Source organism: Cryptomeria japonica, chromosome 5, assembly GCF_030272615.1.
Source record: "Cryptomeria japonica chromosome 5, Sugi_1.0, whole genome shotgun sequence".
NCBI lineage: Eukaryota > Viridiplantae > Streptophyta > Pinopsida > Cupressales > Cupressaceae > Cryptomeria > Cryptomeria japonica.
Window position 1 is genome coordinate 277,602,134 of NC_081409.1, and position 23,866 is coordinate 277,625,999.

Sequence of the window (23,866 nt, forward strand, 5' to 3'; positions counted from 1 at the left end):
TCCATGTGCATTATAGGTACTACCCTCTCTCAAATTTTCTCATCCATTGATCTTTCTAATTACTCTCTACCATTGAACGAGTATTGTACGAGGCATATAAATAAGACCTTCATTCATTCATTTCTCTTTATAGCTAACATTTTTGAGAACCTACAATATTGTCAAATTATCAAATATTTATCAAGCATTATGATTACCAAGATATAGCACTATCATTATCAAGCATCCATTATCAAGCATATATTCTAAAGAATCAAACCATCATTATGATATTAAAGTTATGCTACAAATTTTGAGAGAAAATCTGCATCAAGCATATATCAGAAACAATGGAGCCATCTAAGGTCTTTTTTATGATATTATTGTTCATCGTTTGATTTTATGCATAGATCTTGGGCTTTATTGAGTGGTTTTGTGAATGTGAATTTGGATTTTGCATTGCATTATTTTTGTTGTTGTGATTCAAATTTTCATATTTCACAAAGCCCATAAGAGCTTATGTTTGCCCCCCAAGTGCTTGACTTGGGAATTTTTTCTTTTGGCCATAACTTTTCATCACAATGTCAAAATTTTACAATCTAGATATAGACAAAAAGGTGGTCACATGTACTTTGTAGTGGTGTAGTTCATTTTGTGTTTTTTTGTTGTTGATGTATTTTATTGTTGATTGAAGTTACAATTCCCCTTTTGAACATATGATTTCATAACTTCTCACCATTTTATCTGATTGTCATGATTATATTTATAATTAAAATATATTCTTGAGCTCTATCATTTTGTCTATAATTATTTTTTCTATAATTATTTTTTTCTATGTTTAGCCCTAGGTATATTTTATTCATTTTTTTGCACATTTGACATAATCACTAATTACTTGAACATATTGTCTCTTGGATAAGTTTTATTTTATGGGGGGCTTCATTTTCAATATTGATTCAGATTTGGGAGGAATCACATTAAACTTATACAATATATTATCAATTTCACTATGTTTGTGTATGTTGCCCTAATGACTAAACCAAGCTTTGAGATATACACTCCTCATAATTATCACACATGGAAGGTAAAAATGCAACGTTTTTTTGGTCAAGATGTTTGTAGTCTACCTTGGTTGATCATCAACTTGCATTTTTTAGAAAATATGATAGATTTTCTCGCAAGAACAAATATGATAAGGCTACAGGCTTGATTTATATGCATGTTTATGATATATTGTTCTTACACATTGAGGATTATGCTACAACATCTACACATAAACTTGCCAAATAATTAGGATGCTCTAAGGATGATATGAAACCCAAAAATACAATAAATATTAGAGCTTATAATGATGCAAAGAGATAAAATGAAGGTGTCATTTGGCTTCCAATATAGGTCCACCTTGTTATCATTCTCAATCTATAACTTTCATACAACATCATTTTCAGTGACATATGGTTCAAGCTATGTAAGCCCTCCCATCCAAATATCACCAATACATTAAATTGCACAATGGTGTAGAAACCATACTTATTGCCAATGCTAATCCATTTTAATATTACAAAATGTTAGAAAGTCCTTAAAATGAATTGCATAATTATCCTAGTATGTATGTTGCCACTCATCCATCATTACTATCTTCATCTTATGTCAATATTATCACTTTGACATCATCATCTATCAATCCCACTTCCCAAATCAATGTCAAGATTTTTGACAAAGAGTGTAGAGAATATGAGCTACATGATGCTTATCATGTTTGCTAGATCCATCTTATTAGGCAACCACTAATTTTTTTTATACATATCTATTTATCCAAAATAAATAAATTATAGGAGATAATTATCCCCACCCATTTATAACTCTTGTAAGTATTCTTAGTTAATGAGGATTCCCACTTTATTTCATTTTATCTCAACCATTCCTTGAGACTGAATCTCCACCATTCACATTACTATTTGCATATCCAAAAATCAATCCTCCATCCTTCATTCTATATACTCAAATGACCATTTTGTAGGTAGATGATGCTGATTTGAGCACCCACATTCCATCCAAGAAGACATCTGACATACTTGATGTTTGCATGTGAGCATGGCTTTCATATTCATATTTTTATTTTGTATTCCTCATTGCTCTATCTTTTAGGAGATGAATATTATCTCAATAGCTCGAGATCACCTATAAAAACAAAGATAACCTTCCACAAGAGAGTATGCAAGAAATGAGTTTGCTTGATATTAAGATCTATAAGATACATACAAAGTGTACAATAGCCTTGCTTATATAGGAAAGGATGGAAGATAGGATTAGATAAGATCATGACATGTGACTTAATCCTATAGCATGAAACAAATAACTTGAAAAATATTAAATGACCTATAACAAGAAGTAAATAAAATACAAAAATTAAGATAAGAATCTAATCTTATCTAGACAACTAAGACTTCTAAAAATTATTTCTAGGACCTAAGTTAGCATAACATATGAATAGGACCCACTAGTAAACTAGTTAGGTAAAACACCTTATTCACACCAACACCTCCCCTTAAGTGCAACCTAGGGAGTAATAAACCAATACAATTAATGCAGGATGGGTCCTATATACGAGGCCATTTAGGTACCCATGTACAAAAGGTCTCTCACAAATATAGTAAAGAATAAAAAGTACATGAAAAAAAAAACCTTCTCCAAAAGAAGAATGCAAATAAAAATAATGTACAAGTGATGAAATGAATGATGTATGGAGGACTGAATCTATACCCTCAAGGAATACATCTATCATAAAGATACAGTATGAAATTTTCCCATTAGAGAGAAAGATAGAGACTACAAATCTCCCCCATAATGAAGTATCTCCAAAGCCACTAAAGAATAACAAAAATTAAGTCTAGCAAATTCTTCTTTAACATGGGACAAAACCTCCAAAGGTATATCTTGTCTTCAAGAAGTATTGGCCAATAAATATCTTGTTGTTCCATTGTTCAGACAAGCATTAAGAACCAATTTGTGAGAGGAGACAATATGTGTGTGTCATTAAAAGGTTGCATCATGGAAGGGCATATGGATTTAATTTTTAATGAAAATACAAACAAATAGAGAAATCTTGTCAATCATTCCCATCTATAAGTTGTCAAGCACACAAATCACCTCAAAAGTGGGTCTCCTATGAAAAGGAAATCTCAAAAATTCCTTTGAATGATCATGTGAGGCCAAATGTATGCTAGTAGTTGGTTGGGAAAAAACTTGTAAGGAAAATAAAAATTGTGCTCTCAATATTAGAAAAATATCTAAACAAAACAAAGATCTTGGGGCCAAACTTGTATGGAAAATAAACAACAATCCTAGTGCTAAGTGGTGTCAAATCTTGCATAGGAAAAAATTGAACACGGAAGATGCTACATGTATCTTGACTAATCCCCATCTCCCTCGAGGATCCAATATTTGGGACTATGCAGCATTGCAAAATTTTGAGTATTGATCATTTATCTTGGGTCATCAATAATGGGTGCATTGCACATTTCTAGTCGAAATCTTCAGACAAGTTTCCTCCATTGGCTAACAATCCAATCTTGGCAATTCAAATGAATAGCATAACTAATACTTAGGGGTGCTTTGTATACAGCTATTTGCAACAAAACAACAATGTGAGTTATCAAATATGGAGATGGAAAAGCATGGATGATCTCCCTATTCCATTTGAAGCTAAGGAAGAACTAAAAACAAAAAAGGGAAAGAGATCAACCCACATGAATCAAATAGAAGACTTGAGATAATTTGGACAAATTTTCAATACGGGAATATTTCTCTCAAAATTGACTATCAATTATAGAACTTATTAGAAGAAATTCTAGATTGGCCAGTCGAACTTTGCTAGAAAAAGTGGAATCTCCCAAAGGTTGAAATATATGTTTGGACTGCATTATGCAAAATAATCCTCATTGGATATCAACTTCAAACCACTAGTATCATGAGCCCGTCTCATTATCATGTAAATCTAATGGGGAATTTATGAATCACCTTGTCATCAACAACCTTGTTGATAGTCTATGTTAGGAGTGGATTGGTGACAAACTAGAAGTTACAAAACACCATAGGTTCATATTTGGCCTCTATTAGACAATATGGATAACTTCTCAATCAAACATTATAATCGAGAGGCAAATTGCATGAGATATTTCCTCGCAAATATGGTGTAGCAAGGATTTGACTATTTTCAAAATTAAGAATCAAAATGAGTTTTTTTTTGTATTGTAGAAGATTTGAACTTAGCAGCATTGAGTTGCCACTTACACAAAATGTAATGAATGGGCTTTGTCTAACTATCAAAGTGCCACTATTTTTTTTGTACATTAGAATGATAGACATGATCAATATATTTTCTTTTTAGTATTAATTTTTTAAGGATTAATATTAGAACCTCTATCAAACTCACTTTTATTATATGTAGAGTGAATATGTTTTATTGTGTGTAATGGTTTTTCCTTGTTTCTTAAGGTGTCAAAACATTAGTTTTTCTTTATCACCAGACTTTCAACAACCTTGATGGTTGATATTCAAAGATAACATACTAACTATTTGAAAGTTTAGATTATTATTTGTTTCTTATTCACATAAGCCCTAGTGTAAGCATGTGATCATATATCATCACATGATAGTGTATGTCTCAGATTCTTTTTAATTAACCCTATAATTTATAAGGTGTTCTTCCCTCAACAATTTATATCTTCTTTAGTGTTTAATTCAAAAATGATATTTTTTTCCTCCAAATAACATACATTCTTTCTTTTTCATTTCTTGATTTCACATTCCCATTAAAAACCTTGAGATCTAATTAAAAAGCACTTTACACCTTTTTGAAAACCATTTTTTTCTTATTAATAATTTTGCAAAACCTTCAATTCAAACTCTCTATTGAAAAGTTAAAAACAATGTAATAATTTTAAAATATTAGTTTTCATCTTCAAATGATAGCACTAAAGGTGTATGTTGAAGTCCATATTTACCCAACTTTACAAGGAAGAATTTTCAAAGAAGAAGCTATGAACCCGAGAGGGTTTTAAAAGGTTCTCAAAACCTTGTACAACAAAAAATATTACAATATGAAAACTAGGAACCACAAAGGAATTGTCCTTTACAGAGATTACTTTAGTGGCGAATATTCGCCAATGGCGAATTTTTCACGTCGGTGACCTGGGAAATGTTGAATATTTTGTATCGACTGGGGATGGCCATGTCGCTAGAACATTATCAATTTCCATCAAATTCATGGCTCGGTCGCCATATTTTTTATGTAATTAAATGTTTCTATGCGAGGATTTTGCCAATACAATATGCATTGGGCACACGGTAAATTTAATTTTTTGGCCCATGCTCTCCGAGGTTGCCTTAATAGACGACCATAATTTGCCTCTAGGCATGTGAAGATTTGTTCGCTAGGAGGACCCAATCCGCCCGACATTTTGTCGGCGCGTGTCTCCATTCACCCCAACTTTCGCTAACTATATTGCATTTGCCAATTATTTGGACGACCCATAATCATCTCAAAAATTATATAAGTCATGTTATAGTTACGCGGGATTCCCCAAATATTTGTATACCATATAAGGATTGGTATAAATACATGCAAATATCATATCTATCTCTACACAATCTGGTGGGTTCTAGGCTCTGAATTCTTATCAATAGCAAAGTTTCAGACTAAGGAAATTCATTGTTGTTGACTGCATTGTTGACTGGTAGTGACCTAAAGGTGAGCGATCATATTTTTGAAGTGTTCTAATGTTATTCTGAATTTATCTATATTATTTTGCACTGTTGAGTTCATTTTCATTCAGTGGTGACCCATCGGTGCCAAGTGGTTAGCTGGGACATTTAGACCTCAGATATCTAGATTGTAGGTCGTAGGGCCAATTAAACATATATTATACTTTATAGTCTATTATTACTTCTTCAAAAAATTGATATTTTTTTGGCAGCCTTTATTTCGTTGGAAATGTCCAACAGGAAGAAGGGTAAGAAACCTGAATGTGGGGAAGGCCATGAGAGGCCAACAAAAAGTAGAACGTTGCCTTTGTACTTTGGCTTTGGAAAAGAGTGTGGTGAAAATCAGGAACGTACATCATCACAAGTACAAGTACAAAATTCACAACCTAAACCGCATGTTGAAGACGACGGCGAACTTGATATCTCAGATCAAGATGATCTCGAAGAAGATTATCTGGTAGATTCCCAAGTTAGTCAGAATGATATAATTGACTTGGGTGATAATGCCATTGATGATAATGCACAGAAGGGGAAAAGAAAATCCAGATCAAAATAGGATGAACCATAATCAAAAAAGGATCAGGAGTGGGATATGTCAGTGAAGAATTTTCAAATTAATTGGGCATCAAAGTATCCATTCATTGAACCAGTGGAGAATCCAATTGAAGACAATCCTCCAATAGAATGCAGGTGTAAGATTTGCACTTGGAAACATAACAAGGAAATTAGGTTGCAACTAAAATTTGACACCATAGAAAAGCATATGGGTAAAGTTTATGAAAAGCAAATGATAGACGGGGTTGAAAAATCAGTGATAAGGTGGAAAACAAAGGAGGAATGTAAGCATGTGAGGAATGCCGAAGAGTATTATTTTCATGAGAAAATATAGACGAAGCCTGCTGAAGTTAAAGGTTCGATTGAAGCTAGTTTTAGAAAAGCAATGCAAATATAACAACTGGGAAAAGTTGTTCAGTTAAGCGTTGTTTTTTATATTTTGAGCAGACGGCGTGCTATGACAGATTTCCCATCAATTAGTGGTTTATTACACTTTTTGAAAGTTCCTAACTATCCTAATAGACATTGGTCAGTAAATAGTGGATGGGAATGGGCAAGTTGTCTTGCTAAGGTTGAAAAAGAAGATGTAAAGGAAAAAATATGAGAGTCAAACTCTATTGCATTTTTTTAGACAAAGTTACAGCAGTAGACAATACTTCATGGGTATGCATGCATGTTTATATTGTAGAGAATCATACCCACAAACCTCATCTACTATCTTTTGCTAAAATGAAGGAAAGTGCGACAGCGGAATATTTATTTCAACTAGTAAAGAGAAGTTTAATTGAATATGGAGGTATGGATAACATGACGGTTGCCAAAAAATTGGGTTGTGTTGGAGCAGATGGAGCTTCAGTAATAAGGTCATAGGAACGGTCTTTGTACAAAGATTGAAACTTCATTTACACTGTACATTACTATAATTCACTCCATGGATCACAGAATGAATGTAGCTTTTGGAATTGTGAGCAGGTTTGCTTCAGTAAAAAAATTGAAATTTTAATTAGAGCTCTACTCACACTTATGTTGAAGTCCCAAGCGATTTATGGAATTTCAACACTTTGCTAATGGAATAGTTGATGGGAATATTCTTCTTAAGGATAATGATACCAGATGGATCTCTTTGGATGGTCTAGCGCATCGAGTTTTTTCAAAATATCCATCCTTGATTGGACTATTTCACACAACTCTCGATGAATCTAATCAACCAAAATTTCTTGAACTTCTTTGGAGGTTAGGTAATCTAGAGACACTCTTAACTTTAGTAGCTCTTCTGCCCATGCTAGAGGAAATGAGGAATATTCTGAAGACTACCCAAAAAAGAGCTTTATATATTGCAGAATATGCTACACTGTGTAAGATGGCATGCATGACCCTCGACAATCTCTATCGAAATCAACCAACACTATCTAATGAAAAATGTGTTAAGTGGCGAACACTCACAGATTTGAACAATCTTGATAACTTTTTACAAATCGGTGCAAACAGGGAGGTATGTGCCAATGTATGGGGATTTGAGATACCAATGCACTTCTATGCCACAGTCGACCCTGAGGAACCAGGAAAGCGCCCCAGGAAGCAACTAGCAAGAGTTACAAGGGAAGATTTCGTCAAGATTGTTGAGACTGTAACTACTTCTATGAAGAAAATTGCGTATGATCTTTCCTCACAAATTAGAAGCAAATTCCCTCCTGACAACCTACTTGAAGCCATGTCTATCGTGTTTCCTCATTATTGGAGCCTCAACAATATAGCTGATTTTTGAAGTAAGCTACTGACTTTGATAAAACAATTTTGCATATCCAGAGAATTGAATGGTGTAACTATAAATGGAATATTAGATGAAACTCATCTTTGAAAGAAATCATCTCATTTTGCATACACTATGAGAGAACAATCTGGCAAAATGGAGAACCCTCGTGAAGAGGGATCAGTAACAAGGCTTTGGAAATATATAGCTGAGAATGCAGTGTTGTGTGATTCAATGCCAGAATATTTGAAGCTTGTTGATTTATGTCTTACCATGATATTGGGTTTAGTGGAAGATGAGAGAGTTTTCAATGCTTTGGGGTTCCTAAAATCAAAGCTAAGAAACAAACTAGAAAAAAATTTGGAAAATTGCTTGAGGCTCTATACATCTAGGTATGATGTCCACACTTTTCTTTACGATAGGGCACTGCAAATCTAGAGGTCCAAATGTGAAAGAAGAGGTTTGGGCAACACTTCAAACCAAAGTGTCAATGGGATTATTGACTCATATACTAGACCTACTGGTAGCATTGAGATGCAGTTCAACGAAGGTATGCAAACTCAGAGTGAAGAAACCACAGATAAGAATCAAGAAAGCTCTGAATTTGATGAGGATGAATGGCAATTGTAAGAGACTGGTATTTATTAATCTTATTATTGTATCTCATCATTCATATTACAAAAGCATATTACTTTTTGCAATTAGAATTTAATATTGATTTGTAATTGTATTTTTCAACTTTCTATTTCCAAGTTTAAAATAGCATAATAAAATACCATAATGTGTTTATTGATACAAAGATGTTTATTGTTTATTTAGACATGTTTGAGAACTTAGATTTTCATTAATTATTTCAAAATATAGCCATATGATACAATTCATTCAATAGTAATACACCAATATGTGTGATTCTCCATGCAAATTGCAAAAGTGAATACAAAGTTTTAGAACCCTTCGCAAATGACCTTGAATTCCCTTTTATAGAAACGAGAGAGCAACAACAACTCATGTGTGATTCTCCAATGTCCATGCAAAAGTGAATACAAAGTTTCAGAACCCTTTGCAAATGACTCTGAATTCCCTTTTATAGAAACAAGGGAGCAACAACAGCTTCATGTCGAATTGCAAGTTTGCATCATGTGAAGACTCAACATCAAAATCACAAACTTAGCACAGATTTACATGGCCATCACAGGCCGGATTAGCAATTTAACAACTGCTACATGTCTGATGTCTCTTGTTCAAAAAATAGAGTTCAAAATTAAATATTAATTCACACCATGACAAATTAAATATAGATAATAGCAGTGCCTAAAACCTAGTAATCAGAAATAGAGAAATTCATAAATGTTAAAGCTTGGGTGAATTTGAGAATATAAATTTACTGGCTAAAGTTTTACACTGTGCATCATAGATTCATAGGCTGGATTAGCAAATTAGCAATAGCGAGTGCTGGTTTTTTCTTATTCATAAAACAGAGTTATTTCAAGCGATGCCAAATTCCAAACAGAAAAAACATAAAACCTTGAAATGAAGAGTAAAAGAAGAAAATTGTGTAATACATACTATGATTCTTAAGATTTTTGTGTCAGTTTTTGTAGGGTTCTCCACTCTTCATCTTATGGAAGGTCAATATTCAGTAAACTATGGAAAGTCAACTGCAACTTGGTCAACAATCCATATTTAGAAGATTGACTTGACATCACTGTTTCATCCAATACCAAATTTAGAGTTGTAAATGGTTGGATGAATTCCATAAAGCTTTGGGGAGTTGTATACTTAGAAAGAAAGCCTAAATCAAACTTCATTTTTATCTCCATGTTTTTTTTGTAAGCTTCTTTTCCAATGAATGTTTTTGATAGGTCAACGTCTTAGGCAAACCAAGTTTAATCAAACTATTTTTCTTTTCTTGCAGCTTCAATATCTTTTTGCCACATTTTTCCATAACTTCTGATGTTTCCCTTAGTTTCTAGCATTTTTGAATGATAGATGATGTCTTAACTGTGGCATCAATGCGGCTCTTAATTCCCTTGGATGCCAAGTAGCTGTCACTGGTACTGTAGACTACTTGTAGAATCTGTTTTGCCATATCCTCTTTTGAATAACCATGTATGCTCTTCTCAAAGTGCCCTTTGATTTTCATATAAATTGATGCGCTGCTAAATGGACAAGGTTAGCAAATGACAAACAACACAAGACACAAGAAAATCGTTAGTATTAGTCAATCAAAAACTAATCTAAACAGGCATATCAAAAGAGATACTAAAATCATGCTAATATATCTAACAAATGAAACAAAGATAATAAGGCATCTCCAAATGCCTCTTAGCATGCTCTTAGCTCCTTCTCCCTTGTTCCTCTCCTCTCCAAGTTCCAAAATAGTGTAGCTCTCAGCAACTTTTTGCACTGTGGATGCTTATGGAGGATTGAGATTTTAGTATTTGCTCCAAATGTAAAATGAAAAGCTAAAATACTAGATGCTATTAAAATGATTGATTTTAACCAAAATAACAAGATTTTAGTTTGCTATGCTAAATGCTCTCTAAAATGCCTATAGGTTAAATGCATACAAGTTTTCAAGATCTAGATTATGAAGAAATGGGCTCTATTTATAGGAAAAATGGAGCAATGGATGGTTGAGACTGAGCAATCTCAACAAGGGTCAGGATTGAATGATTTCAAATCCATGTGAGGGCTTTCAACCCAATCCTAGAATGACAAGTGTTAATGTGAGATAGGTTGAGAGGAGAGGGAATAAGCATTAAATGCTTGATATGACCTTGGGAGTTAAAGTCAAGGTTAGTTGAATGAATAAACTCTTTATTCAAAGAATAAAGCTTTTATCCAATAGATAAACTCTTGTGCAAATGTAAAAAGGGATAAACATGGTTAAAACAAAAATGTTTGGGGAGACAAGTTTGAAATAACCATAAATGGTTATGTAAGAGCCATAAATGGTCATGTAAGAGCCATTAGTGGTTTTGGAAGACTTTGGGGGTTAATTTGTTGAACACACAAAGCATTAAATGCTTTTCAAAGACTTTTGAAGTCTTTGAGAAGTGACTTCATTTTGCTTAGGAATGTGACAATAATTAGGGGATGGATTAGGCTAATTAGGAAGGGTTTAGAAGAATCTAGAAGGGGATTTAGGAATGCAATTGGATTTGGTGGGTGAGGGAAAATAGGATTTTATTAAAATAAAAATTCATTTATTTCAATAAATGTGTGCAAGTTGCTTTTGTAAGAAAATGCAAGTGGGGGGGATAATGATTTAAATAAATGTTTTATTTAAAAGAGGAAAAGGGGGATTTAATTAAATAAATAGATTTTATTTATTTAATTGATTGGAATTTGGTTTAATGAATTAATTAAAATAAATTGAATAATTTATTTAATTAATAGGAGAATGTTTGGAGATGAATTAATTAAATATTAATTTAATTAACTGATGGCTAGTGGATTTTTAATTAAATAAATAATGAATATTTATTTAATTAAACCAGACAGATTTGTGTGACTACATAAATTACTCTCAGACTTTCATTCAATTCAAACAATTCACACAACTTATCACTCTTCTGCATTATTTGCCGCTAAATGTTTTCTTGTATATACGTTGTTGTATTTTTCATATTATCTTTCAATCTATCCTCCAAAATTTTTATTTTATCATTTGCATTGTCCAAGTCTTCTTTCATTGGTGCACATTTTTTTCTTTCTTCCTCTACTTCCTCTTGCAAATGTTTTTCTTTTTCCTTCCCACGATCCAATAGGTCCCATATTTTTCTTATTTCGGTAGCAGCAGACTCATAACTTTTGTATAATTTTTTAAAACTGACTCTTTCCTCATCAGTTGTTTTACCGCTTTTAGCCAATTTTTCTCTCAGGTCCTTTAATTTTGCATCCATCTTCTCCTGCTCTGCAATTTCTACTACAGAGCCCGAATTTTTTATCCTTTTCTGTAAATCATTGCACTTGTTATCTGCTGCTTTCCTCCTTGATTTTTCATTTGCTAGGTCTGACTGTAACTTTTCTATTTGTTTCTCTAGTTTATTTTTTTCTCTCTCTACCTTTAGCAATGAAATGTAGACCACTTCATTAGTCCTTTTGGACACACTAATTTTGTCCACATTATGTACTTTGGAAAAATCCATTTGGAGGGTGCTAACTTGAAATTCAGAGGGATCTATCTAACTGTGTGGTGGATTTTTCTCTTTAGTTGGGGTTTGGGGCATAACAACCATGAACTCCATCATATATTTATATGGGTCATATGTTGGAAGTACCCTGTTCCTTGCAGGTTGTTCATCTAAAACTTCAGTCAGGGCAACCCTATGAAATGATTTCTTTTTTTCTTTATTTGCTTTTGTTGTGTGTTCATATTTTTCATAGTAATCACAAAATTGAAAATTTGGGCTTGCTGAAGCAATTGAATGTTTGAAAGGTGACATAGGAATAACAGAGGCTCCAGTTCCACTTATGCATGTGGTTTTTGTTGAAATGTGGCGACTGATCAGCAAAGTACTGTACACTCAGCACGTATCCTCGCCGGGGTCCAGGGCCGGGCCGGGCCTCGGGCAGGGGTTCGGGGGCGGTAGCCCCCGAGAAAGCGGGGGTTCGAGGGCAGCAGCCCCCGAGAAAAAAAAAAATTGCCGTTTTTGTTATGAAAACCGACATTGTAATAAAACCCTAAAAAAGGTCGACTTTGTTTGTTGCCCTAAAAATGCATGTTATAAGTGGCTGGGATGCTTAAGGCATTGTAAGGTTGATGTACTGTTTTTGCTAGATAATAAGAAAGATTGGACGGCTGTGTATGGTGGACGTAACCCATTCTGGGTGAGCCACGTTAAATCTTTGTGTTATCTGTGTCCTGTTTTATTTCTTTATCTTTTGTATTTAAATCTGCATATAATTGTTAGTTCATATTTGCTTCGGATCTGCTCAAAACCCTAACAATTGGTATCAGAGCGAGGTTTTCTGTAAATTGGCAGGACTTTCAGATTTGAGTGGGAACAATGGAGGATTCCAAATTCAAGGTCGAAAAGTTTAACGGCCAGAATTATCAGTTATGGAAAATGCAGATGGAGGATTACCTGTATCAAAAGGATTTGTGGCGGCCATTGAAAGGAAAGGCAAAGAAACTGACCACAATATCAGATGAAGAGTGGGACATTTTAGATAGAAAGGCACTGGGATCCATTCGATTGTGCCTTGCGTCGTCTGTAGCATTCAATATAACAGAAGCAAAAACGACTATAGATTTGATGGCAACATTGGCTAAGCTGTATGAGAAACCCTCGGCTTCAAATAAGGTATTTCTTATGTAGCGTTTGTTTAATTTGAAAATGAGTGAGGGAGGATTTGTAGCAGAGCACTTAAATGAATTTAATACAATTACCAGTCAATTGTCTTCGGTAAAAATTACCTTTGCAGAAGAGGTTAGGGCTCTCTTGATTTTATTTTTTTTGCTAGAAAGCTGGAATAGCTTGGTTATGGCTGTAAGTAACTCTGTCTCTGGTAAAAATACTTTGGTATTTGATGATATTGTTGGTGTTATCCTAAGCGAGGAAATGCGAAGGAAAAGCACAGGTGAGACTCCAACATCATCGGGTAGTGTTTTGAATGTGGAGAACAGAGGAAGATCAAAGGAAAGGGGAAAAGGCCCTGGGAATGAGAAGTCACGAGGGAAGTCAAAGAAAGGACACTCTCAATCTAGAGGAAAGAAATATTGCTGGTACTGTGGAAAGCCTGGTCATCTAAAGAAAGACTGTTGGTCTCGGAAAAACAAAGAAGGAGACAAAAATGAAAATGACAGTAAGGAAGCTAATATTGCAAGTAATACTTTACAAGATGCTTTAATCTTATGTTTGGATAATGTTAATGATTCTTGGGTAATAGATTCTGGGGTTTCATTTCATGCTACACCCCATAGAAAATATTTTCTAGATTATGTTCAAGGTGATTTTGGACAGGTATATTTGGGTGATGATGAGCCCTGTCAAATTGTTGGAAAAGGAAAGATAAAGATCAAGTTGCAGAATGGTAATGACTGGTTTCTGCAGGAGGTAAGACATGTTCCTAATTTAAGAAGAAATTTAATTTCTGCAGGGCAACTAGGTAGTGAAGGTTGCATAGTTACCTTCTCAGACAGTATGTGGAAGGTCACTAAAGGATCATTAGTAGTAGCTAAAGGTGTGAAGGTATGCACATTATATCTATGTACTAGTAACACTTACTCTACCTTAGTTGCTATAGATAAAGTTACTGCAGGGACAACAACAATAAATGTTGCAAGAACAGATTCGATAATGTGGCACCATAGGCTTGGGCACATGAGTGAGAAAGGGATGAAAATCCTTCACTCCAAAAATCTATTGCCAGGACTAAAGAAGGTTGATTTAGAGTTCTGTGAAAACTGTGTTTATGGGAAACAGAAAAGAGTCAGATTTCTCAAGGTTGGGAAAGAGAAGAAGAGTGAGAAGTTAGAGCTCATACATTCAGATGTATGGGGACCGGCTCAGGTATCATCTCTTGGTGGCTCTTGTTATTATGTTATTTTTATTGATGACTCAACCAGGAAAACATGGGTATATTTCCTAAAACAAAAATCAGATGTTTTTGAAACTTTTAAGAAATGGAAAGCTTTGGTTGAGAATGAGACAGGAAAAAAGTTGAAGTGTCTCAGATCGGATAATGGAGGTGAGTATTGCAGCAAAGCATTTGAAGATTACTGTTCCTTAAATGGGATTCGAAAGCAGAAGATAGTTCCAAGAACTCCACAGGAAAATGGTGTGTCAGAGAGAATGAATAGGACCATCATGGAACGTGCGAGGAGCATGAGATTGCATGCTAGATTGCCCTTACATTTTTGGGCAGATGTTGTACATACTGATGTCTATTTGATAAATAGAGGACCTTCAACCCCTTTGGATGGTGGTATTCCAGAGGAGGCATGGATTGGTAAAAAGGTAAATTATTCTTTTCTAAAAACTTTTGGTTGCGAAGCTTTTGTCCATGTTGATAAAGAAAACAGAACCAAGCTTGATGCTAAATCTCAGAAATGTACCTTCATTGGATATGGGATAGATGAATATGGCTATCGGTTATGGGATTTTGAAAATAAGAAAATAATTAGAAGTAGAGATGTTATATTCAATGAGAAGGTTATGTATAAAGAACAAATGCAGGAAAAGAAGCATGAACAGGACAAACAAGAATATGTGGTGTTGGATGAGATTCCTGAAAATGAAATGCCACAGGTACCTGATACTCAGCAACAACAGATTATCCCACAAACTCCTGCAAGTGTTAGACATTCTATGAGGACAAGTAGACCCCCTGAAAGATTTTCTCCTTCTTTGTATTCTATTTTATTAACAAATTCTGGTGAACCAGAAGAATATGAAGAAGCAATGCAGGTGGATGCCAAACAACAATGGCAGCTAGGCATGAAAGAGGAGATGGACTCCTTGATGAAAAATAAGACTTGGGACTTAGTCCCTTTACCTGCAGAAAAAAGAGCCTTGCCTAACAAATGGGTTTATCGGCTGAAGGAGGAGGAAGGAGGTCAGAAAAGATATAAGGCCAGACTTGTGGTAAAAGGTTTTGCACAGAAAAAAGGTATAGATTATGATGAAATATTTTCTCTAGTTGTAAAAATGACTTCAATTAGAACTGTACTTAGTCTTGTGGCTGCAGATGATTTACATCTTGAACAATTAGATGTCAAAACAGTTTTTCTCCATGGAGATTTGGAGGAGGAAATTTACATGTTGCAACCACAGAGATATGAGGTCAAAGGTAAGGAGAACTTGGTGTGCAGGTTGAAGAAAAGTCTGTATGGCCTAAAGCAAGCACCCCGACAATGGTATTTAAAATTTGATAGTTTCATGGCTGAACACGGTTATCATAGATGTCATTCTGATCATTGTGTATATTTTAAGAGATTTGATAATGGCAGTTATATTATCCTGTTGCTTTATGTTGATGGCATGCTTGTTGTTGGGTCTAACATGCAACATATAAATGATCTTAAACAGAAATTAGCCAGGTCATTTGCTATGAAGGATTTGGGTGCAGCTAAGCAAATTCTCGGTATGAGGATTACACGGGACAGGAAAAATAGAACCTTGAATTTGTCCCAAAGTGAGTTTATAAAGAAGGTGTTGAAAAGATTTAACATGCAGGATGCAAAAGCAGTTAGTACACCTTTGGCTAGTCATTTCAAATTGACTACGGAGATGTGCCCAAAGGCACAGGAAGAGGTTAATAAAATGTCTAACATCCCGTATTCATCAGCAAGTGGCAGTCTGATGTATGCAATGGTATGCACAAGGCCAGATATTGCACATGCAGTGGGAGTTGTGAGCAGGTTTATGAGTAATCTGGGTATGGAACATTGGAATGCTGTGAAATGGATTCTTCGGTATTTGAAAGGAACTACTACGAAGGCATTATGTTTCAAAGGATCTAATGCTGCTCTAAGTGGATTTGTTGACTCTGATCTGGCGGGTGATATTGATTCACAAAGGAGTACTACAGGGTATGTTTTTACTATAGGGGGAACTGCAGTCAGTTGGATTTCTAGGCTGCAAAAGGTTGTTGCACTTTCAACCACTGAAGCTGAGTATGTTGCTACTACAAAAGCCAGCAAAGAGATGATTTGGTTGCAATGTTTTCTAAAGGAATTGGGTCAGACACAAGAGGATAGCCCATTGTATACTGATAGCCAGAGTTCCATTCATCTTGCGAAGAACTCTGCTTTTCATTCAAGGACAAAGCACATTCAGCTCAGGTACCACTTCATCCGGACTATTTTGGAGGAGGGTCAGTTACGGCTTGAGAAGATTCACACAAGTGAGAATCCTACCGATATGTTCACAAAGGAAGTTCCACAGGAGAAGCTGATTTCTTCATCAGTTTCTATTGGTCTTCTTGATTAATAATTGTGGAATTTATACCAGTCAAGTCCTAGTGTTTTATCCAGCGGATGTTGCATGTATAGTGGTGTCGTGTAGTATCAGTCTCCAAGTGGGAGATTGTTCGGTGTGGAGCCTGATCAGTCTCCAAGTGGGAGATTGTTGAAATGTGGCGACTGATTAGCAAAGTACTCTACACTCAGCACGTATCTTCGCGGGGGTCCGGGGCCGGGCCGGGCCCCAGGCAGGGGTTCGGGGGCGGCAACCCCCGAGAAAAAAAAATTTTGCCATTTTTTTTGATGAAAACCGACATTGTAATAAAACCCTAAAAAAGGCCGACTTTGTTTGTTGCCCTAAAAATGCATGTTATAAGTGGCTGGGATGCTTAAGGCATTGTAAGGTTGATGTACTGTTTTTGTTGGATAATAAGAAAGATTGGACGGCTGTGTATGGTGGACGTAACCCATTCTGGGTGAACCACGTTAAATCTCTGTGTTATCTGTGTCCTGTTTTATTTCTTTATCTTTTGTATTTAAATCTGCATATAATTGTTAGTTCATATTTGCTTCGGATCTGCTTGAAACCCTAACAATTTTAACTAATGCTTGACTAGGATTACCAACAATAATTCCTGATCCTGTCCCACTCCGACTGACACTTTCATGTGTAGTTTTCATAATCTTTTGAGGTGTGTGATCTGAAGATGCAAATGATTGTTTTGTAATATCAGTGACACTTGATATAGGATTATGAATAGTATGAGTATCTACCACTAGTGGCCTCTTGCGAGAGATTTTTTGTTGTAGCCCTTGCCCAACACCAAGACAACTAGTATTAGTAGTAGTACCCATGCCAATCCCACCAATCATAGTAGCACTTGACTGAACAATAATGGGAATACTATCCCTAGATTCCCCACCTGTGGCAGTGGCACTTGATTCACCACCAATGGGAATACCATGATGTGGTGGTGGTTGTGGGTTTGAACCTGAAACAAATGTAGGTGGACCCTGAGGGTAATGAGTAGTACCTATCCATGATGAATCTAAAGAATCAAGTCCAATGACTGTTTTAACAAGAGATTTTGATTTTGAATCTAATGGAAGTTGTACCTAAAGTGGATACCAAATGCCCTCTCCTCTCAGACCTAGACCACCACCTTCAAAACCCATTTTTTCCACAATGCTTGCCCTTTTGCTATATTTTTCTTTCATGGACTCATTGACTCCACCTAATATTTTAGGGACTGTAGTAGTTGTTGGAGTGGGCTCAACCTCATACTCATCATCATCTTCACTTCTGTCATATGGTGTTGTGGGATGCTCCATATTCCACAATTTGCTAAACTCTTCATCCTCGTCAATGGTCTCAAATTTTGCACTGGTCTTTGGTTCACCGAGATTCTTCATCATAGTCCAAAAATCATTTATTTTGGTTTGAGTCCAAAAAATCTCTTTACATTCTTGCAGAATTGATTTGGGAATGGACTTGTTAGATGGATTAGCAGAATTTTGGTAGAAATTGTAGGACCTCCTATTTTGGATGTCCTGACCCTCCTCTGTTGTCCTTTGTGTGTGCAATGCCATTATTTGTGATGAAATTTCTTCTGTTGAAATGTTATTGCCAACTATAATTTTCTCCATCTCTTTTTTTACCTCATCCCAAGGGTCCATGTTTCTAAGCTTTTCTAGCAATGGTTTACTTTCATGATGACATAACACTGAAGAGTTCCCATTTTTCTTAAGCCTTGCTTGAACTACACTGATTGGATCATACTGTCAGAGACCCTCATCACCAAAGTTAAAAACTGTCAAAAAACTATGTACCACATTGAATTCTTTTCTCTCAAATGTGAACCCTCCACATGAGAAAGGCAAGGAAGGAAATATGCTCTTCTTTTGCTGACCATGGAAGTGTCTATCTATGCTATCCAATTTTCGTACATACTCCAAGGCAAATACCCTCTGTCACATGTATTGGAAGTCTGTATGGTTTTACTGTCGATTCGTAAAACCTTAACACAGTTAATTCTTCCATGAAGAACCAATCAGCCAATTCTATTTGACTTTCGAGTTGAATGCAATCTCTACAAGACACAGGCAACCTAGGCATTGGAGTGCTTGTAATTTCATTATACATTGGTGCCAAAAAGAAGTCTATGAAATGGTTGTAGTTCTTTTTGTTATCATGCATCCTTATCTTTGGTGTCCATTCATATATTGGACACTTTGTTCTATTCCGAGTCTTCTCATCAATCTTATAGTTCACAATTTGAAGATTGTTGGTCATAATATTTCACAATACTTGGATAGAAGGAGATAGCACAAGTAGGATGAGAACCTAAATGTCTTACATGAACCTTTTTTTATCATTAGTAATTGTTTTTGCATGGATTGAACAATGTTTTCAATAAAATTATATCTTACTGGCTGACCTACACAATGGATATTATAAATCATTTCAAGAAGGCTTGTACCCACTTCCCTATCATTTTCCAATCCCAGGCAAAATGACAGCAAGGAAATAGTATCGCCAACCCATCGAGCAAAAATGTTAGAATCATAAGGAGGCTTACGATTCTAATCCAATAGAATACCACTCTTTATTAGAGCTTTGATAAATGAATCTTTGCAACTTGGATCGAGACTCTTATAATTCCTTGCCAACTTTCCTAGGTCAATTTGGACGTTTGAGTTTTGTGCTTCAAATCCTAGGTTCAACAAATGAGGAAATTATCCCTCTCTTATGGATAGAATTTCCTCTATTGTATTTTTATTGACAATTGTTTTTTTATCTTCATCATAATTTTTAGCGCAGACCATGACAAAATCAGGGCAAGGGAATACTTCAAGTAACACCATGCTTCCCAATCCAGTATCCCAAGATGCGATTTTATTTGTTCTTTGTTTTAACATTGGGTTGAAAACAAAAAAAATTGCCCTGGATGCATCTGCCTCCTTACTAGACAATTCATATCTAATATCTATGATACGCTTTTCACCATGGATAATAGGGTCATAAATATCATGGTATTCATCAGTGAAACCTGGTGTATTAACCAGTTCGGTTAGGTACATTTTTTTTTCACTTGGCTTCCTATTGAACTACTGCTTCCCATTTTCCCCATCGCTGTTAGTGTTAATAATTCAAAATAATGCTAGATAAAAACCTGAAAATGCTAACCCTCAAATTGGACCACGAGATTAAGAAAAGCAAAAAAGGTAGAATGTAGGTGTTCTAGATTTTACCCAAAATTTCTATTTCACTAGATTGGCGCAGACAGTCTCTGTTGCAACTTGCATTCCTCAATCTAGTAGTTGTTTCTGAATCTCCCTCAATTAATTGGTTTGTCCATAAAATTAAATACGATTATGATTTATGAGTCTCTTATTTTGAAAACTTTGAAAAGTACAAAAGTAATACCTAAAGGGCAAAATATCTAGAATCATGTTGTAATTTTATTAATTATTATTAATAACTATTCGATGTCGAAGGACAAAACATTCATTGCTTCAGTCTAAATTTTGAGTATATTAAATGTAAAAAATTCAATTCCGGGCAAAGTTCTCACAAATGTGTTCACTTCCCGCATTCGGGCTGAAATCCACTCTAAGTCGTTGATCTTTGCTCATCTAATGGACGATGGTACCTGTTGTCAAATGTCATGGGTCCCATGACTTCTGCCATTTTTCAGGCACATCACCATACTCATGTCACTTTTTGGGACTGTTTTTAAAGTATGTTTAATCATTTTAAACTTCCACCCAAAAAATAGCTTTATAGACTTAATTATATTTAATTAAATTTAAAACATTCAATTCCGGGTGAAGTTCTCACAAATGTGTTCACTTCCCACATTCAGGTTGAAATCCACCCTAAGACGTTGATCTTTGCTTATCCAATGGACGATGGTACATGTTGTTAGATGTCGTGGATCCCATGACTTCTGCCATTTTTCGGGCACATCACCATACTCGTGTCACTTTTCGAGACTATTTTTTAAGTCTATTTAATCATTTTAAACTTCCGCCTGAAAAAGAGCTTTATAGACTTAATTGTATTTAATTAAATTTAAAACATTCAATTCCGAGTGAAGTTCTCACAAATGTGTTCACTTCCCAACTTCAAGCCAAAATCCACCCTAAGTCGTTGATCTTTGCTCATCCAACGGACGATGGTACCTATTGTCAAATGTCGTGGGTCCCATGACTTCTACCATTTTTCAGGCACGTCACCATACTCGTGTCACTTTTCGGGACTATTTTTTAAGTCTATTTAATCATTTTAAACTTCCGCCCGAAAAAGAGCTTTATAGACTTAATTACATTTAATTAAATTTAAAACGTTTAATTCTAGGCGAAGTTCTCGCAAATGTGTTCACTTCCCACATTCGGGCCGAAATCCACCCTAAGTCGTTGATCTTTTCTCATCCAACAGATGATGGTACATGTTGTCAGACGTCGTGGGTCCCATGACTTCTGTCATTTTTTGGGCACGTCACCATACTCATGTCACTTTTAGGGACTACTTTTTAAGATTGTTTAATCATTTTAAATTTCCGCCCGAAAAAGAGCTTTATAGACTTAATTATATTTAATTAAATTTAAAACGTTCCATTCTGGGCAAAGTTCTCACAAATCTGTTCACTCCCCACATTCGGGTCGAAATCCACCCTAAGTCGTTTATCTTTTCTCATCCAACGGACGATGGTACCTATTGTCAGATGTCATGGGTCCCATGACTTCTATCATTTTTTGGGCACGTCAGCATACTCGTGTCACTTTTCGGGACTGTTTTTAAAGCTTGTTTAATCATTTTAAACTTATGGCTGAAAAAAGAGCTTTATAGACTTAATTATATTTAATTAAATTTAAAACATTCAATTCCAGGCGAAGTTCTTACAAATGTGTTCACTTCGAAATCCACCTTAAGTCATTGATCTTTGCTCATCCAACAGACGATGGTACTTGTTGTCAAATGTCATCGGTCCCATAATAAGAGACATTTAAAGATGTGCAATAGTTTGAGATAATTATTAAATATAATGTTAATATTATTTGTAAAAATATGAAATTCAAAAATAGTATAGAACATGAAACTTAGTTTCTAGAATAAAACAAATAACTACATAAAAATATAAATTTTGATATACAATTTGAAAGGTAAAAGTTTAATATAAAAAAGAAAACATTCAATATTAAATCTAAAATATTAATTTAAAGTTTAACAAAATTCTTTAAAAATATGTTTACGATATATAATTTTAAAAAATAGTTTAAAAATATATATAAAAGTTCAACATAAATTTAGTGTAATATAAATTTTAATTTAATAAATAAATAAAGAATAAAAATATATATAAAAGTTCAACATAAATTTAGTTTAATATAAATTTTAATTTAATAGAATTTTATTGATAAATAATGTAGTGAATCTTATTGATAAACCTGCAACTCCTAAGGACCTATGCAATATGCATTACCTTTGATCCTAGTCAGACTGTTGAAATTTGAAACACCTGATGGCCCACTATAAGTCTATATATCACCTGCAAAGATCAAAGACATACTCTCACGAGGGGTTCTCATTGATGATTGATCCAACATGTATAGTGAATGTAATAAGTTAAGAATATCTTTATACTTTACAATTGCATGAAGTAACATATTGATATGATAAATTTGATTTAGTGGTTAAGATCTTAGATGATTTCTCTTGTCCTACAATAGGTTCTATTACTCTTCCAATTCCCGTTAAGGTTGGTACTAAGTGCTTAGATGTGACTTTTGCTATCATTATTAAATCCTACTTCAGATCAATTTTGTGTGAAGTTGGGACATCCTTGCCCTTGGTTCGCTTCCATGAAAGCGATCCCATCTACCCTTCATAAATGTCTCAAATTTCTTCATATGACAAAATCTTGGCTATAAATCATAGCATGTACCCAGTACCAACCCACTCATGCACTAGTTCAAAACTTCAACAACAAGTAAGTTGGAGTTTTAGTTTTAATTCACTTGTTTTTTGCGAGATAAACTTCTTTTTTTATATATATTTATAAAATTATAATCAACCATAATCAATGTACAAATAATTAATGGAACGAACTGAATTTATTTTTTTCATATATTAAATATAGAGGAAGAAGCATTACATAAAAAATAATATAGTATTAAATTTATTTCCATTGTTTAACAAAATATTGAAATAACGTAGGTCATAGACAAAAACCATTTGAAAAAATTTCATTAATAAAAATGAAATAGAATTATAGAAAGCATTTTTATATCCATAAGACTCTAAGAGGCAAACTGAAACAAACTAGAATTTGAAAAATTATCATTAATATTTAGGCTTTGGAAATTTACAATTTTTACGTCTGAGACTTGAGTCCCTCAAAAACTTAAAAGCCAAAATGAGTGAGCCACTAAGCCTGTTAGGTTTCGAGGACATAGGGAAAAAAAACTACTAGGGGCCCAGGGGGGGGGGGGGACTAGGCCATAGGTAGTGGATGGTTTACAACTCTGCCCTAAGAATATGGCCCTCCTTCCATGTAGAATTCTTCAGACACCATAAGATGAGAGAATTCTTCAAGCTGCATGTAGTTTGGAAAGTCATCCAGGAGAAAACATTTCCGGAGGAAGTCCCTGCCAATCCACGCCCATTTCTCGTGACGCGTCAAGTGCTCTGCATTCAGGTTCGGGATAAATGGTTCCCTGGCCACTGGCACTGTTTGGTTAGGGAGGAGAAGCTTGGATAATTCACTCGCCCAAGGGATCCCCACCCCTACTTATGCAAGGACGACAACAATAATGTCATCTCCAAGGAATTCTTCCTTAAAATCCTTCCTCGACAACATCAACATATCCACCTTGTCTCCTCTGAGGACCAAAAGAGA